Source organism: Balearica regulorum, chromosome 2, assembly GCF_011004875.1.
Source record: "Balearica regulorum gibbericeps isolate bBalReg1 chromosome 2, bBalReg1.pri, whole genome shotgun sequence".
Classification (NCBI taxonomy): Eukaryota; Metazoa; Chordata; class Aves; order Gruiformes; family Gruidae; genus Balearica; species Balearica regulorum.
Window position 1 is genome coordinate 32,238,922 of NC_046185.1, and position 17,288 is coordinate 32,256,209.

The following is a 17,288-nucleotide window of genomic DNA, read 5'->3' on the forward strand; positions in this document are numbered from 1 at the left end:
TCTTTTTTTTTCCTTGAGAGAAGAGGACCATCTTTGTTAATCTGCAAGATCGGTGTGTCTAAAACATGAAATTTGATTCCTGTGATAAACAGTTCTGAAATAGTTGATTTTTTTTTTTAATAAAAGAAGATTTAACAAAAATAATCACATGTTTATGTGAAAGTTTGTGATAACGTATTATCAGAGCATTTGTATACTCAACTTCGTTTTTTGACAGGTCTTTGATTTTCAAAGCAAATGTGATGGATGGCCCAGGATGATCCGAGTCCTTTGTGCCCATCACCTTTGGCAGCAGGCGAGGATTTTCTTAGTCTTTTGTTGCTTCTGTAGTGGTAAAGCCCTTGTTACCCTTCTAAAGCATTCAGGAGTTTGTCCTTATAGATCAATGGCCTCTTCTGAGCACCTTTTCAGGTCAGGACAGCTTCTTGTCTACCCCAAATAAACCAAAGCCTACTGTCCTGAAGTCCAGATTTCTCTTCTGCCACTTGCCTTTATCACTTTCCTTCAGTGTTTAAGTTCTGTCATTGGTGGCCACTGCAGCTGAGGATGCCATCAGCTACCACATTCTCAGACAGTTCCTTCCTGCCCATAATGTGTCCAGCAGAAGACCAGCCTTAGCTGGGATGTCTGGTACCTCTGGCAAAAAAATGTCACCAGGGCACTTGCTCTGGATTGCTTGTTGCTCTCTGTGTTTGTTTCTGCTTGAGCAGACATCAGGACATTTGAAGTCCCCTGTGAGGATCATGGCCTGCAATCATGAGGTGGCTTCTGGTTGTTTGAATGAGGCTTCATCCACTCCCTCTTCCTGATCAGACAGCCCAGAGCAGACATCCACTGTGGCACTGTCTTTGTTGGTCTCCTCTCTGATTCTGACCCCTAGCTCTCAACTGTCTGCTTGCATGGTTCATAGCAAGGCTCCATGCGCTCATGCCTTATCCTTGCTTCCAGTGCTTCCCCCTTTCCCTTGTCCCATTTTTAGCTTGCATGCTTTCTCCCAGGTTTAGGGAGCAGACAACTTTGTGTGTTGTCTTCAAATCCCTAACTACGATTCATTCACCTTGTGAATGCTGAGCCCATCGCTCACCGTTTCCTTGTGTGGTGGTAATGTCTCATTTTGTCATGGTACTCTGGAATACTTGGGTGGCGAGACACATTGGGGGAAAGTGATGAAATAAGTGATCTTAAAAAAGCTCACAGGCAGCCGAGTGTCTGTCCTCTCCTTTCCTGCTCTCACCTTTCTCCTAATGCTGTATGTCTTTTCTCCTAGTGCACTTTGTGGTTGTACAGGGAGAAATGAGGCCCAAGGAAACTATTGTTGGAACAGATGCTTCAGGGTCAGTTTTCCATTGAATGCTGGGAGCATAAGCTTGGGGCTGAGAGGATCTAGTCCAGTTATGTTTCTGACTGCCTGTTTTAATGATAAAACCAAGGAGATCCACATAAGGCTTGTTTATAATTCCCTGTCACTGCTATTGAGTGGGAGTGGAGAGAAGGACATTAACAGCCTGGGCATTTTTAATGAAATAAAATTTGGAACTAAAGGCAGTAGTTCACAAAATGAGACAGACAGCATTTACAACATTGAGAATGTAGTGGCAGTGGAAGTAGTAGGGTTGATGCTCTCTATATAATGGATTTAGAGCATTCATTTGACATGTAGGTGACTGATTCAAATCCCCTTTCTCTTCAATTCAGTCCTGGAACCTCAATTTGTCTCCAACTTCTTAAGTGTTTCATTGCTATATGGACCTAATCATTTAAATAAAAATATTCGTATAAGAAAATAATTTAAATTTTGCCACCTTTTTCCATTCGTGTTTCTGGAATTGGAATTTCTAAAACTTACCTGGATTTTTACCAAAATTGCAGTCACAGGCAAACTTTTGTTCTGTTTAGCTTGTAGCTTGCCATAAGGTGCTGTGACATATAACATAGTTGTACCAGTTCATTTCTAGCTGGGATTTGTGACATGAAATTTGCAAAGTACTTGTGAATCAAAAATAAACATGGAAAATGCTATCTTAACTAGCTGCGGATGTCATCAATAGCATTCAGGTACTGCTGAGTTTGAATCTCCCTGCTTATTAAAAAGTAGTGGGAAGACTTATGCCTTTGCTTGTACAATTGCTTTGATCTGCTTACATAGTAAAGACAGCAGCTCATTGATTTACAGAGTAAAGTTTGCCTTATCAAAACAAATATTATCTTTTCGTCCGTTGGCCTCTTAGTAAGCGTGAAGGCTTAGAGTCTTTCGATGGATGCTGACTTCTCTTTGGACGGCAATAATGGCTTTTGATCACCAGAATAAAGGTCAAACTAGTGCTAGAGTATCTTCTACCAAAGCGTGAAAGTAACTGGGTAGAATTTGCAGTGTGTATTTAGATCTGTACCAGCTGACATTGGTGACTGCAGTAAGACTTTCTAACTGTTATTTCTGTTAATTCACTTGCTGATGACGTTATCACCATGTTGTAAGTTCGTGTAATCAGTAGAACTGTTTACTCTTTTGTTTGCAAAATGTTTATTGTTTGTGCCAAGAAGAGTGGGCATTTTAATTTACAGATAACAGATGATTTCTTGAAGGACATCAGGACAGAAGAACCAGATTTAATCTTCAAACATGGAAATTTGTGATACCGTTTTTATGAAGTCAGACTTGACAGCATGGCTCTTCTGGTACCTGTATTCTGATGCTGATCTTTGAGTTTACTGTATTGTCTTTTCAGGTATTTGGCGACTCCTCCAAAATGTTAGTTTAGTATCTTTAAAGGAAAAAAAACCTTCTCTCTTGCCATTTATGTAAGGAAGTATGTGCACGAGGATGTGTGCTTTTGATATTTCCCTGGCCATTTGGCTTTTTTCTCATCAGAACTCAACTATTTTCATGATATTATAATTTTCTTTTTTCTTATATAATGTCCTTTGCTCTTTGAAAATTCTAGAAAAGAAAGTGCTTGCTAGAAAAGAAACAAAAATCCTACAAGACGTTCTTGTCTGTAAAGCTTATTCTCTTAAACTACTTGGTCCTGATCCTAACAGTTGTGATTTCTTAGGACGTCCAAGTGAAGACCCTGTAGTGCTACCACCATGTGGCCATAAGAAAGGATTCCACCCTCAAGACTGTCTTGGGTAAAAGAGCAACTACACAAAAGGTGTCCTTCACTTGGAAAATTTGAAGTAGCTACATAAATACATTTTTTCCATCAGTTCTTCTAAAGTAAACTTCAACCTTAAAAAAAACCCAAACAAAACACACTAGCAACAAACACAACACCACAAACTATTAGGTAAAAGAAACCTTAGAACAGCAATGATACAAAATTTAAGTTGAATAGACATTTGAAGCCATTTTTTTACCCAGCGAAGCGTATGCTTATCCAAGCCATGACCAGCCAGTTTCTCCAGGAGAATGCTGTGGGAAATGGTGTCAAATGCTTAACAAAAGTCCGGGTAGACAACATCCACAGCCTTTCCCTCATCCAGTGTTCGGGTCATCTTGTCATAGAAGGAGATCAAGTTAATTAAGCAGGACCGGCCTTTCATAAACCCGAGCTGACTGAGCCTGATCACCTGGTTGTCCTGTACATGCCATGTAATAGTGCTCAAGATGATCTGCTCCATAACCTTCTCAATACACTTTGATTTAAATGCTGTATTAAATTTGTTGTTTATGCCAACAACATATAGCAATTCTGTTAAGTATTGAGTTCATACAAATGAGAAAGGGTCTGTAGGAAAGTAAGGGTAAAGTAACTTTTCAGATATAGGAAGAAAGTGATGTGTTTTTTCCTTTCTTTTAACATGCAGAGGAAATTAAGTCCTAAAGAGGAAAGTGTCTGTCTTGGATCTCCAAATGAGCAACTTAATCCATGGCAAAAAGGTGCTGTTACAACCTGCTTCTGTCATTATCAGATAGAATTCCTAAGAACCAGAAAATGTGGGAAGGGGTTGTGCTGACACTGCCTGTTGTATGGTCTGCACCTGTACTGTTAATGACCAATTCCCATCAAAAGCACAATGGCTTTCAGCAATTTTCTAAAATGTAGGATTGCAGGACCAGCTTCCAAAGAGGATTAAACTGCACCTCTCCATGCCAGTGTAATGAAGTTTTATTTTCAAAGACTGCCATAACCCTCCAGCAACTCCAGTATTATCAGGCTGTAGGATCAGAAAGACACTTCCTTTATGTTTGAGTATGCAGCTGGTGCAGGGATTTCCAGTATATCCTGTGGCGATTTTACTTGACACCTTTTATACAGTGCATATTTGCCAAACTTAAATAGTAGAGAAGGGAAGAAATCATTTGATGCTGGTTGTGATTTGGAACATGACAGCTTAATGAGCATCATAAAACATTACCTAATGCTGTTTCTGTAAATTGTATCAAAATATTTATGCTGTTTGAATGGTTGCCAGGGTGAATTTTATTTGGGAAACATTTTAAATTCTTCTCTTTTTGTTCTATTTTTAAAATATTTTATAGATAAGGGCAGAATGGAATCCAATTAAAAATAATGTATCTTTTTAGACTAGGTTATCTGAATAAAGCCGACTGTTTTCTAGCACATTCATTTTATTAAGACAGTCTTAAATTTCAGTTAATTGTGATAGGTTAAACTATGTAAATTATCTTGTAAGATTAAAAAAATCAGTTTCTGGGGAAAAGAAAAAGGTGCATGGAGAGAGATGCTCTGCAGGGGGGAGGATTTCAGTAAGATGCCATTTGGTTTACTTCCAATTTGTGTATTAAACAAAGTCACTGCATTTTGAGCTGGAGGGTGAGTTTGGTGTTAACTATTTCATTTTGATGCCGTATAAATACGCTTCTTGAACAATTAGTGCATCTTTCAACCAGAATGAGCTACCTCACACTTCGCTGGTGCGCAGCGAAGATACTCGCACAAGGGAAGATGTCAGTGTGTGGTAAAGCCATCCTTCGCTTGCTGAACCTGAGTTTCCCTGACTGGTTGTGTGGTGTATGTAATGGTGCAGGATTACTGTGGAAAAGTTTAGAAAGATGCTATTAAAGACATAACCTTTCTAACTCTTTCCTTTAAAACTAAATAAAGACCAGACAGCTGGCAGAAGGCTGACCCAATAGAGGGACCCAGCACCTGGCTCCCTTCCCCGGGGTCTTTGCTTTTTCATTGCCAGAGGAATCACAAGCATCGAATTCACACTTAACCGGTGTCTGTGACTGACTGGGAGCAAAGTCTCTGAGTGGCAGCATGGGCCACCCGTAGGATACAGATCTGGTGGCAGTGGAGAGACTCAATGGCGTTTTCCTTAGAGCATGTATTTCTTCCCTATCCTGTACTGCTGCTGACTGGAGTGGTGCTGTTCTGGCAGCCTGGCACATCCTACAGCTTTCGGGTCAAACTTTGAATGCTGATGGAACTACTACTGAAGAGAAAAAAAAAAAAAAAAGGGGTAATTAACGTGATATACAAAGGAAACATTTCTTGTTGCAGTAATGCTGATTTTAGTTTTACAGTGGTCTACTTCCTTTCTACTGTCTGTTGCCAGCAAAATAGCATCTATCTGTAATGTGTAATTCTCAAGGGGAAAGAAGGAAATTGCTAACCAGCAGTACAAGTGGTACAATAAATGATACTTTTACAAGTACAATTCTCATACTCGTGCAGATGCAGAAAACAAAGGTCATATGAAAGGGACTGAAAACCTATAGAAACTTAGTAATTTTTTTTTAAATTATTAATGCATGTTGAAGGTACTGATAAAACGCACGCCATGCTGGGTGGGTGTGCAAAACTGCTTTTGATTTCCATGGTGTAGACTTGCTTAGAAAAGGCTCAACGTCTGCTGAGGAAAATTTTTGTAGCTCCCACTTTGGGTGAGGAGAATGAACACAGTAACTATGCTAGCAGAATTTTTCATTCTAGTTACGTATTCAAATTGTTGCTGTTAGCTCATTGGCATTAAATTGGTGGTCTCCTCCTTTGCTGCTTCCCTTCTTCTGTTGTAGTTTTCATTCCCAACAGATCAGTCTTTTTCTCACAAGTCTTTCTAGTAGTAACCACACTGTAGAAAAAATCTGATAAGAAGATGGAGAAAATGTGTAACTGGTCTGTTACAGGGAATATTTTGTCTTCCTTCCCTCCATCATCTTTTGCTGCCATTGCCTTGTTCATATGCTTTGTTGTTAACTATTTGTACCCCTTCTGAGCTTGCTCTGTGTTCTTTTTTCCAGTACTGATTGCTAATATATATTTCAAATATAATGTAGTTGCATTTATAATTAATTACAGTTTTATATTATTGTATCTATTCAGTATTATAAAAGTTAATAAGCCTTTTTAGCTTATATTTAGTTGATCACTTTTTTACCAATGTTTTCCTGTTGAACCGTTAGAATTTGCAGGTTTGTTGTGTATTTTTAAGCCGTCATCATGTTTTAGAGGTGGCCGTATTGCAGCAGTATATATGTTATGTTCCTTCTAATAATGCTTTTGGAAAGTTTTATAAATAATTTTTGCTCATTAATACAAAATTAAAGCAGAAATTGCATAACTCACTAAAATACTTATTAATATAATCTTATTTAGTCAGCTTGAACACTTACCTGGCCTTTCACACAAAATTTGCTCTATTCTTTTGTCATCAGCTCTGATCTTTTTTTGTTTTGTTTGGAAAGTATTTCTTGCCTATATAAAAAAAAAAAAAGTAAGTAGTGGCATAAATAAGCAACCTGGGAGAATTTGGTAAGTTATATGACAATGATTTCCTTTGTGCCAATAATTCAAATGGTTTACGTCCATTGGTGCCATGTTGCTGACTAATACATTTGTAATACTAAATAGCTATCTGAAATCAAAGCAATCTTCCTACTTCCCTGCTCCTTCCTCACTCTCCTTAGGTTCCAAGTTGTCCTTCCTATCAGGTAGGCACCTATTGATTCAAGGGCAAAATTCCTCTGCGTGTTGAAAGATGAATTTAGACCATATTATTTTTGGATTGTTGAATAATTATGACCTGGTCAAATTTGTGGAAGTATAAAACAAAGTGTGCACACACACTTTCCTGAATCTCTTCCAGTCTGTATCTTTTATGGAAAACATAACCAGACAGATGGTCTCCACGCTGTGAAAACCAGTCTCTTTCTGTGATTAAAATTATCAGAATGTCATGTTGAAATTCTCTGAGGACCAAGGTGGTTTGCACTAGTCATCAGCAAACTTGGGTTTTAGCATTCTGGTCAGCCTTTGGTCTCAAACTTTGCCCAAATTCCAGGGAGAAATGGTAAGCAGGACTGATCTTGCCATCTTGTTCCCACATACCAACATTGCAACTTAAAAAGGAAGCCTTATTGTTTATACTGAAGAGGGCTAAATTCAAGGAGGTGGCATGAACTCCCTTTTCTACAAAGCTTCTGTATAGTGCAATTCGCCATTGCTCCGAGCCCAAACAATGCATGCGGTGCCACTCTGTCTGCTGTCAAACAATTTCAGCTCTTTATTTTTCTTTTTTAAACAGGCATGCAGAATAGCTGTGTGATTGCAAACTTAATCTGTGTGCTTCAGCAAATAACCTCTAACTTATTTATAGCAGCATGCATTTTGGAAATTACAGCATTTTTATCCCCTATGGACATAGCTTATTATTTGCTTGGTTACTTTACAATTGTGACTGTTTTTGCCACCCACTGTATGTCGTTCTTCAGCGGTTATTTTCAACCACAAATGGAGATGTTGGCTTTGTGTGGTTCTGTAATACACAAGACTGTGCTTCCAGAGTTCCTGGAGCCCAAAGTCCATCAGCATTTTTTTGGACTATGTTGTAAATTTTTCATCCCAGATAGGTACTTTAGAGTTCAGTTAACGAATAATACCATGGGACAGGTGTTGATTATCAACAATTAATCCATATTAATGAGGCACCCTATGCAGCATTTGGTATGGAGTATACAGCATGGACCTAGGATTACAGCCACAGAGGTGCATGTGAGCCTGCTAATCACTCTCTCATCTTTGTTTTCACTTCTGTCATTAGTTTAAAGTAGCAGAGAGTTAAGGGATTTGATGGCCTTTGGAAGAAAAACCCACAAAACTAGTAGCATTTAATGGTGAAAACTTTGTGCCAGCTCTGTCTTCCCAGGGCATCATGATAAATGAGAGTTGGAATATGCCGAATACAACATTTTGGGAGAACAAAGCAGTGCATAGGTGGCCTGGAGCTTTTTTGACAGTATTAAAGTCTGCAAATACTCTTTAAGTCACACTTTTTCTCATATGTGGACGTGCACACATACACGGTAGAAAAAAAAGGCTTGTGAAACTTATTACTGCATTGGAAAGCTTGAGTGTTGTCTGTAGAAGATGAGTTAGGTTAACTCTCTTCCCCTCTTCCAGGTATTTGCTGTCAAGAACTGTAGAAACTAGAATTATAAAATCATGACTTAGCAGAAGAGTGAAATTGTTTCTAGTATTTTGTTTTGAAATTGTTGAGAATAAATGACTTGAATCTCTGTATGCAGCATATTTGGAAATTCTTTCCCCCCACAAACACACTTTGAGAAAGCCTCGCAGTTTGCATACAAGGAGAAGCTCTCTCACTTAAATACTTCTGGTAAAGTATAACTCATTACCTCAGTAGCTAGACAAGGCTCAAGGAATCTCAGCTGTTCCAGATACGGAAGATTATGAATTTTAATGAAAACCCTAGTGGTCCCCAACATGTTTCACTGTCCAGTGACTCTGGGTGACAGTGGATGAGGTAGGGACATGCCAGTTACATAGATGTGTGGTACTTTTCAGGGGTACAGGAAACCGTACTTTACTAAACCGCAGAGCAAGGTGCAGATGTTTCTGGCTTAAAGTCTGGTCAGCTTGACCTGTTCCTATAACAGAGGTAAGGGCTAGATGAAAAAGCAGTCCAGGTTACCGAAGCAGTATAACTGCTTTATTAGGTTGGGTGTAACTGTGCGCTAAACTCACTTCTTAGCATAATGAGTTGAGCTGCAGTGCTGTGCTGATGTGGCCTTTGATTTCAGTTTGGGAGCCAGTGTGGTCTAAACTAGCTCATGGGCTCTGCATGGCAATCCACCAAGAGGTGTAGGCTTGCCCAAAGACAGAAGCTATTTAGTTTCTAGGTTGAGAAACTGAATTAATGATGGTTTGGACCAAATGTGAATTATAAGTCTTCATATACCATAGATCTTACTCAGGAAAATTAATGCTATCATATAACCGTGGAGTGGTAATTATCCCTCTGGAATAGTTTCAGTAAGCAAGTCCGAGAGGGAATTAACACAGCTAGGGAAACACTCTGCAGGTAATATATCAGCCTTGAGCTCTTCAGAAGGCATGAGTCAAGCCTCCCACGAGTCATGATATTAAAGTTGGTTTTATTTTTTGTTTTATTTCTTTTTGGGTTCTTTAGTCTTTGGGTTCACATCACCTTTTTTCTTTTTTTTTTTAATTTGGCAGAATAGGAATTTTTAATTAAACCAACTTTTTTAAAAAGGCAATTGAGCTTCTTGTGTAACAGTATAACTGCAAGAACCAAGACTTTAAGATGCTGAATATCAGAAAGATATGATAAAATTGTTAATATTAGCAAAGATAGAGATGTTCTGCAGACTTAGTTCACTGATAATTCTTCTTTGTCTGCTTTATAATATTAAGAATAGTAAAGCTGCAGGCTAGTAACTGGCACTGTACCCCAAGGGTCAAAACTGGGTCCAGTTTTGTTTAACATTTTCATTAATGACCTTAGTGATGGGACAGAGTGTACCCTCAGCAAGTCTGGGTAAGGTACAAAACTCAGAGGAGTCATTGTTTTACAGGGTAGTTGTGCTGCCACCCAGAGGGACCTTGACAGGAATCTCATGAAGTTCAACAAGGAGAATTGCAAAGTCCTTCCCCTCAGGAGGTACACCTGTCTGGAAAGCAGCTCAGCAGTAAAGGGCCTGGGGGTTCTGGTGGATATCAAATAGAACATGAGGCAGCAATGTGCCCTTGCAGCAAAGAAGGCGAACAGTGCCCTGGGCTGCATTGGGAAGAGGGTTGCTGGCAGGTGGAGGGTGATGACCCTTCGCCTCTCCTCAGCACTGGTGAGGCCACACCTGGAGTGCTGGGTCCAGTTCTGGGCTCCCCAGTACTGGAGAAACATGGACATACCAGAGGGAATCCAACAAAGGGCCACAAAGATGGTGTTAGAGACTGGAGCATCTCTCCTGTGAGGAAAAGCTGAGCGAGCTGGGACTGTTCAGCCTGGAGGAGAGAAGGCTCGGGGAATCTCATCAATGTATATAAATACCTGAAGAGAGGGTGCAAAGAGGATGGAGCCAGGCTTTTTTCAGTGGTGCCCGGTGACAGCACCAGAAGCAGTGGGCAAGAACTGAAACACAGGAGGTTCCGTCTGAACATCATAGAATGGTTTAGATTGGAAGGGACCTTTAAAGATCATCTAGTTCCAGCTCCCTGCCACAGGCAGGGACATTTTTCACTAGATCAGGTTGCTCAAAGCCCCATCCAACTTGGCCTTGAACACTTCCAGGAATGGGGCATCCGCAGCTTCTCTGGGCAAGTCTCGCCACCCTCATTGTAAAAATGTCTTCAGTAAACACTTTTTCACCGCAGGGGTGACTGAGCACTGGCACAGGTTGCCCAGAGAGGCTGTAGAGTTTCCAGCCTTGGAGATGTTCAAAAGCCACCTGGAAAAGGTCCTGGGGACACAGCTTTGAGCAGGGGTTTGGATCAGGTGGTTTCCAGAGGTGTCTTCCAGCCTCTGCTGTTGTGTGATTGTGTGATGATAACTTGATAGAAGATCTGCCTGCTTGACTGAAGGTGGTGGCCGTTGACGATTTAGTCATGCAGTTGTGTTTGCATCAACTGTCTGTACAGAGGGATGGTTCATCAGAGGGAGGAGTGGGTGTTGACTGCCACTTGGAATAGGCCCAAAAGACTGATAAAATTAATTCTGTTACTCCTACACACCGAACCCCTGACAGATGCTTTTCTTCCCCTGATGCTTTCTGTAACTCCTTGTCAGCCTATTTAGATACCATTAGTCAATGAGTGCACAAAAGTGGGTAAATTCCTACAGAGCAAGGTAAGCCTTTTAAGGCTGAATGTTTCCGAACTGTGTAGGGGATTCAGCTGCTTTGCTATTATTAGGCAGCTCAGCAAATCTGAATAAAAAGGAAAAAAAAGGTGTTTAGAGATAAAAATAAATAACATTTTATTGCATGTCTATTATTTAAGAGTAATTTCCTTTCCTTTTCTGCTCGCTAATATGTTAACAAAACCACCACGGTCCTTCCCGCCTCTATTTTCACATGTGCTTGTGTGGAACTAGGATGGGAATAGAAACTGAGTATAGTTTCTAACAAATGTTTTGGAGGAAGAAGCAGAGGCAGTAGAAGAACTAAAGCAACACTTAGGTTGTATGTAATTGCCCTTCCTGAGTAAGGAGCATCTAACCACACAGCCCCTGCTATTGTATTTGCTTGCCTGATTTTTCTTAATTTTTCAAGATTAAATTTAAAATCCTAGGCAGGTATTGCTGTTGTGCAGGAGGATATGCAGTGTAAGTGAAGACTTGTATATTTAAAAAGAAAAAAGTAAAAAAAAAAAAAAAAAAGTGTAACTCTTGTGAGAGTATTCAGTAGTTGTTAAAACTTGCCTTAATAAATTTTGGAGTCTGTGGGTGGTCACTGCTGCCATGGCTCTTTCAGCATTTTAGGCATGACAGCAGCCAAGCAGGGATGCAAATGTCTGTTGCTTTGTGAACTTGTTGAACACAGCCATGGTTTATGGACACTAAAATATGAAGTATGATGATAACCAATCATTGAGTTTTTTTGTTTTTTTTAACAAAACCAAAGCTCTTTCTCTTTTTGTGATAGCTGTCAAGAGAGGCAAATTTTCTGTTTTCCTTAGTATTTTGCAACAATTTATTTTTTATCTAAAAACCTCAAAATCCAGCCACCCAGCTTGGTTGAGAAATAATACCATCCCTCCAGTCCTCCAAATCCTGAAGGAATTGTTCTGAAAAATACTGGAGCTATATTTTGAACGAACTGCTTTGAGACTTGGCAGGCTCTGATCACATGGAAAAGTGCACATAATATGGTCACGCTGTGTGAGCACGTACCCACTTAACCGAGAAATTGAGATACGACTCTCAAGGCAGGGAAATAACCACTGGATACTATGAAAAATGCCTATCACTTCCTAGTGTTTGGTGTCTTTGCATTAATAGGGTAAGAGGAAAAGGACTTAAGCAATTTTTCTTTGATTAATAATTTTATTAGAAGGAATGAAGGATTGCTTGTTTGTGAAACCTCTTATTCTTTATTTTCATAGTAGTTAGCAGGCTCTTCCAAAGGCAATGAGATCTTAGGAACCAGTTTCATAGTTGGTATAAAACCATATAAAGCATGTCTTTAAAGTGCTGTTAAACAGCATGTATTTAACACTTCTGAAATATTCTGGAAGTAATGGAGCGTTAATTTTAAAAATTAAAATATTTAAAATATAATCCTCTACAACATGAAATCCCAATCAAACTTTTTAGGTCTTTTCCATACATCATATGGAAATGTTAAGTAGCATACGAGTTTAATTTATTTGCAATTTGTACTCATAAACTTCAAGTATTCAGGTAGAGATCTTAATCTGAGTGGTAATTATAGGCTGATTGCTAATCTGTTCTCCACTTAGGGAGTTCAGTTACTACTTTTCCTATGACTATACATTTGAAGTTACCTAAAAGTGTTTTAATCTTTCAGATCGTATAGTGCCTGCTCTCCGTCACTCATCTTTAGGTGCCCGGTGCCAGACTGGTCTGCTTACCACCTAAGGACTAGATTTTGCTCCCTCCGAAGCCTTTCAAGACTGTTCTTGGCAGTTGGCTTGACAGGGCTACTGGAGACGAGACTGAAACGCGCTCGGCTTCCTCCAGACAGAGCTCAGTAAACAAACTGTGATCCTCTGCTTGGCAGGAGGCAGCGCTGCCGCTCCTGCCAGCCTGGGGGGGATGCGGAGCAGCAGTGATGCGTGGCAGCAAATAAAATATCCCTTTCTGGGTCTTTCGGTGACTTGAATCACACCTTGCTGTAATATGAAGGTTTGTGAACTATTCCTCTGCTTCTGCAAGATGTATTAAGAGTGTGCTAAGCTTTTGCCTGGTGTACACACCAGTGGTGCATTTAGCTAGAACTAAATTATAGTAAGCCAGTGGAAAGGAATAATTTATGGCTGGAATAGGTTAGGCTAGGTTTAACTTGCTAAGCAGTGATTTGAGCTTAAAAAAAAAAAAAGAAAAGAAAAAAAGGAGTTTTGATGTTATGTAGAATCACTCTGTGGAATGAATTGGTGGAGCAGAGTTTATTTCTCCATTTTCTTCTTCTCTCATCATAGAGCAAACTTGGAAGGTCTTTCTCTGCTGAGAATTTCCCATTCATTATTAAAAAAAAAGTAATTGTGCTAGATGTTAATTCTACCAGCTTTGTTGATCAGCATTTAGATCTACGAGTATTTCTGTGGCAGGATATGTAATAACACTAATAGTAGTTGAAAGACGAGGATTTTCCTCCTTTAAAGTGAACGAGAAATGGTCCTTTCAGGATTGTGATTGATCATATCCTTGGTAGGCTTGCAGGCGTACTTTGGCTTTCGTACAAACGCTTGCCTACTTTACATATGGAGTGCCAGTATACTCAAGTGCAGTCATATGTCTTAGAGCTAGCGTTCAAAGCAGGCAGGCCTGCTTTATTTCAATAAGGCCATATTCAGATATAAAAAGTAGAAATTCTTGTGCTGTTTTAAAATAAAATATTTGAGAATAAGGTGATGGTCTTCACATATCTTTCAGGTTACACGCTCACAACTTGTTTGCCAAGAATGAAAGTCATGGCCTCAGACTCCCAAAATCTTTATGGCTAGCTCACACATAATGAAACTTTCAATTTGTGGGATTTTTTTTTTCTGGCATTAAACACATCAATTTTTTTAATATTTTGGGGCTTTCTTCTGTAGCTTGTTAATAACAACATTCCAGTATTTTGAGCTTAAAAACTAAAATTGAAAGAGCAGTAGAAATAACTAACGCTATCTGGGCTATTAGTGATAAAATGAATGTTCTTTGTGTTCCATTCATGGAAATCCAGGGATTTGTTTAATTTAAAATGCAATTTTCTTCTTCCCCTCTTTTTTTTTTTTAACCAATTCACAATCTTAAAGACATGTTAACAGTTCTTTCACTCTGACTTTATCATGTATGACTTTATATGTAGCACAGTCTGCATGAGTCAAAGAGCAGTTGCTAACTCCCTTATTAGCTTCATGCTAATCGTTCCAAAGTCTAAATACCTTTTGCAAACAAAGACTTCACTCCTTAGAATAAAGTATGCATATTTGGGTTTATACTCTAGTATATGAAGCAGGTGAAGGTTAATGGTTTGGACGTTGTGCTAGGGGGCTACTTCTGTTTCTTAAACATGCTTATAAGGATGGTAATGTAAGTAATAGAAGTATGGCTTCCACAAAGGGAAAGTTGATAAATATAATTATTTGAAGAGTAGCAGTAATCTATATGAAGTGGTTTTTTCCTCCGCTAATAACTAATATACAGGTGCATATGCAGTATTATGTGTATGATAATTTTTCCCTGACCCTTTATCTGCAGAATCTAAATATTTTGTGTGAAATACAGATGTACAGCTATGGTTGTCTTTTCTCAGCTCCTTTAAAGGTCTTCGCAGTGGGGATTTAAAATGACGACCACGTTGTTGTCACCATTGACATACCTTTTGAAGGGATGTATGGCTGTTGTAATTCCATATCCCACGCTCAGTTTTTCTTCTTGGTCGAAGTTGCAGCCGTGAATTGGGTCATGGTGGGAGGGAAGGGGTGGGGGGGGGTAGGTTACTGTGGTTTTGAAGGAGATAAAATACGTTATTTCGGACTACCACGCTGTCTCCGCAGCAGCGTCATCGTGCGCAGGCCTCGCCTGAGGTCAGAGGCCAGAAGCACGCTGCCGTGCTGTGCGGTGCGGTGGTGGGAGCTGCATGACTGGCGGCTGCGGGCTTCCCGCCGGAGCCATCCTGCGCAGGGGGATCCGACGCTGGCTGCCGGGGCGAGCGCGGAGCCATTCTTCCGCCTTCACTTCCTCGGCTCTTTAGCCCCCATTGAGCGGCGAACAGTGGCGGGGGACAAAAGCTGTATACACTGTACAAACAGAGCACCAAAGCGGCAGTACACTGACTCATTCTTCGCTCTGTGTGAGAACTGAGGGGGACTCTATTCACTGCCTTTGTGCCGGTGTCTGTCAACAGCGCTGTTTGAGGCCAGCCCCATTGTGCTGGCCAATGTTTCTTATTGACCCGAGTCTGTGCCCGCAATGTTCCCAGGGTCGAAGTTGCGAGTGAGAGAATGTTTGAAAAGGGGTAATCGTGGGCTAAATGCGTTTTGCTGCGTTGTCGTCTGACCTATTAAATCTAAACTGCGGTCCGCGTTCATGCAAACAGGTAATTATGTAGTCACAGCTGCGGCCATTGACATCTGGTTACCGCCCCGTGGAAAAAGGGGATGGGGCACTCGCCTCTCCCTCCAGGCTCTCAAGCACAGAACTTTAATGATATTAACTGAAAATAGAGGGTGGATTAGCGAGACTGACAGGTCAACAAGGTGGATACTTTATCCATGTAGGCAGAAATAAGTCCGAGCGCAGTTGCTTGGGTATTTCTGCTACCTTATGCATCAGATTTTTCCCATAGCCGCGGGCTTGGCTGGGCTCTATATCCAGTTATTATTTAGTGGTTTTAGATCAGGAGAGCCTGCAAAATACTTTTGTCATCCTGTCTTGCAGAATGTCTGTGCAGAACAGCTCTGCAAACAGCCACCACATTAACTAATTTTTTTTTTTTCCCTAAACCAAGCAGCTTACAATGGCTCTCATCCCTAGAAGCTGGGTTGCCAGGATTTCCAGATAACAAACCTTCATTATCAGTAGGCCAGCATTTCAAAACTTTGTGGAAAATGTACAAGAGGAATAAAACATTGCTGGCCATAAATTATTTTAGGGAAACTGCTTTTTCCTTTAATGTACTTTGGAACTGAGGCGTAGTATTTGCATGTAAATTAGTCTGAGACATCCTCTCTCTCACCCCCCTCTGCTTCCCCCCTCTGCTGGGAAGGAAGAGGTCTCTACATAACATACATAATGATTAAAACAGTGTGCTTTTCTGTCCCGTGCAACTTTCAGTGACGGGTAGGCGACAACCGCTATGGAAGTTAGGAGAGAGGGTGACACAGCCCTGGGTGACTTTCGTGGCACATCAAAGCTGGGAGCACACTCAGTGCTGGGCAGCCCTGGCTGCCTGGCAGGAGGGGAGTGCAGCCAGCTGATAAATCCCTGCTTTAAGGGATCTCTTTGCAGGAATGAATGGTTAGCTACTTCTCCTTGCCTTTGCATCCCAGCACAGCTCCTTAGGAGCCAATTATTCTGAAGAGCTGTCGCAATGTGGAGTGTAAAGCAACAGGGAGGGTAGGTGCTACGTGTTATGGCAAATATATAATATATTCATATAATCCCTCATAGTTACGGGAGGACTGTAATTGCTAAAAGTGTGAAACTGTCCTGCGAAGGCATGTCTGCTGTTTCAGAGCAGAGGGCTGGCTCTTCACTTGTGGAGCAGGGAGGGAGAAAAGCTGGTCTGCTCAGACTCATGGGAACCCACTTGTATTGTGGATCTCTCAGATTGTCTTGTGTAGGCATCTGTTATGTAATGAGCTTTTTCTGTTTTTCTGTGGCTTGGTTTTTTACTTGATTTCTACCTTTTTCTACTCCTTACAGGGCACTCTAGAACTTAACTGACTATTATGCAAGAAGCAAGGGTAAAAAAGCCAAAACCAAAAATATTTCAAGTATGTCCAAAAATGTGTTGGCATTAGCATCTTTTTCAGGCAGAGGACAGTGAGGAAAGACCAAGTCCATCTACCAGCAAAAGACAGTTAAATTATGTCTTCACAATTATCTGATGCTGTGGCTCTTCAATACTTAGTGCTGTAGGAAGGAATAAATGTCCTTAGGGACTTTTCTAGTATGCACCAGGTATATACGGTCTCTTTGCTGCCTGTGTGGCAAGACAAATTTTTCCAAATATGCAGAAAATTGTATTTGTGCATTCTCGACTAGATTTATTAACTTCATAAAAATACTAGATAGTCTTAGGAATTGGTTGTTTCTCACCTAGGTAGCTCTGTCTTCCTAAACAGTTTTCCCATTTCTCTGCTTAAAAAAAGAAAATATTCAAAATAGAG

The 17,288-nt window shown here is 40.3% G+C and overlaps 1 protein-coding gene across 1 annotated transcript in view; it reads left to right on the forward strand.

Moving 5' to 3' along the window:
• Positions 1 to 17,288, forward strand: part of TPD52 (tumor protein D52) — a 136,101-nt gene that overhangs the window by 71,910 nt on the left and 46,903 nt on the right. The gene's annotated exons all lie outside the window — the stretch shown is intronic.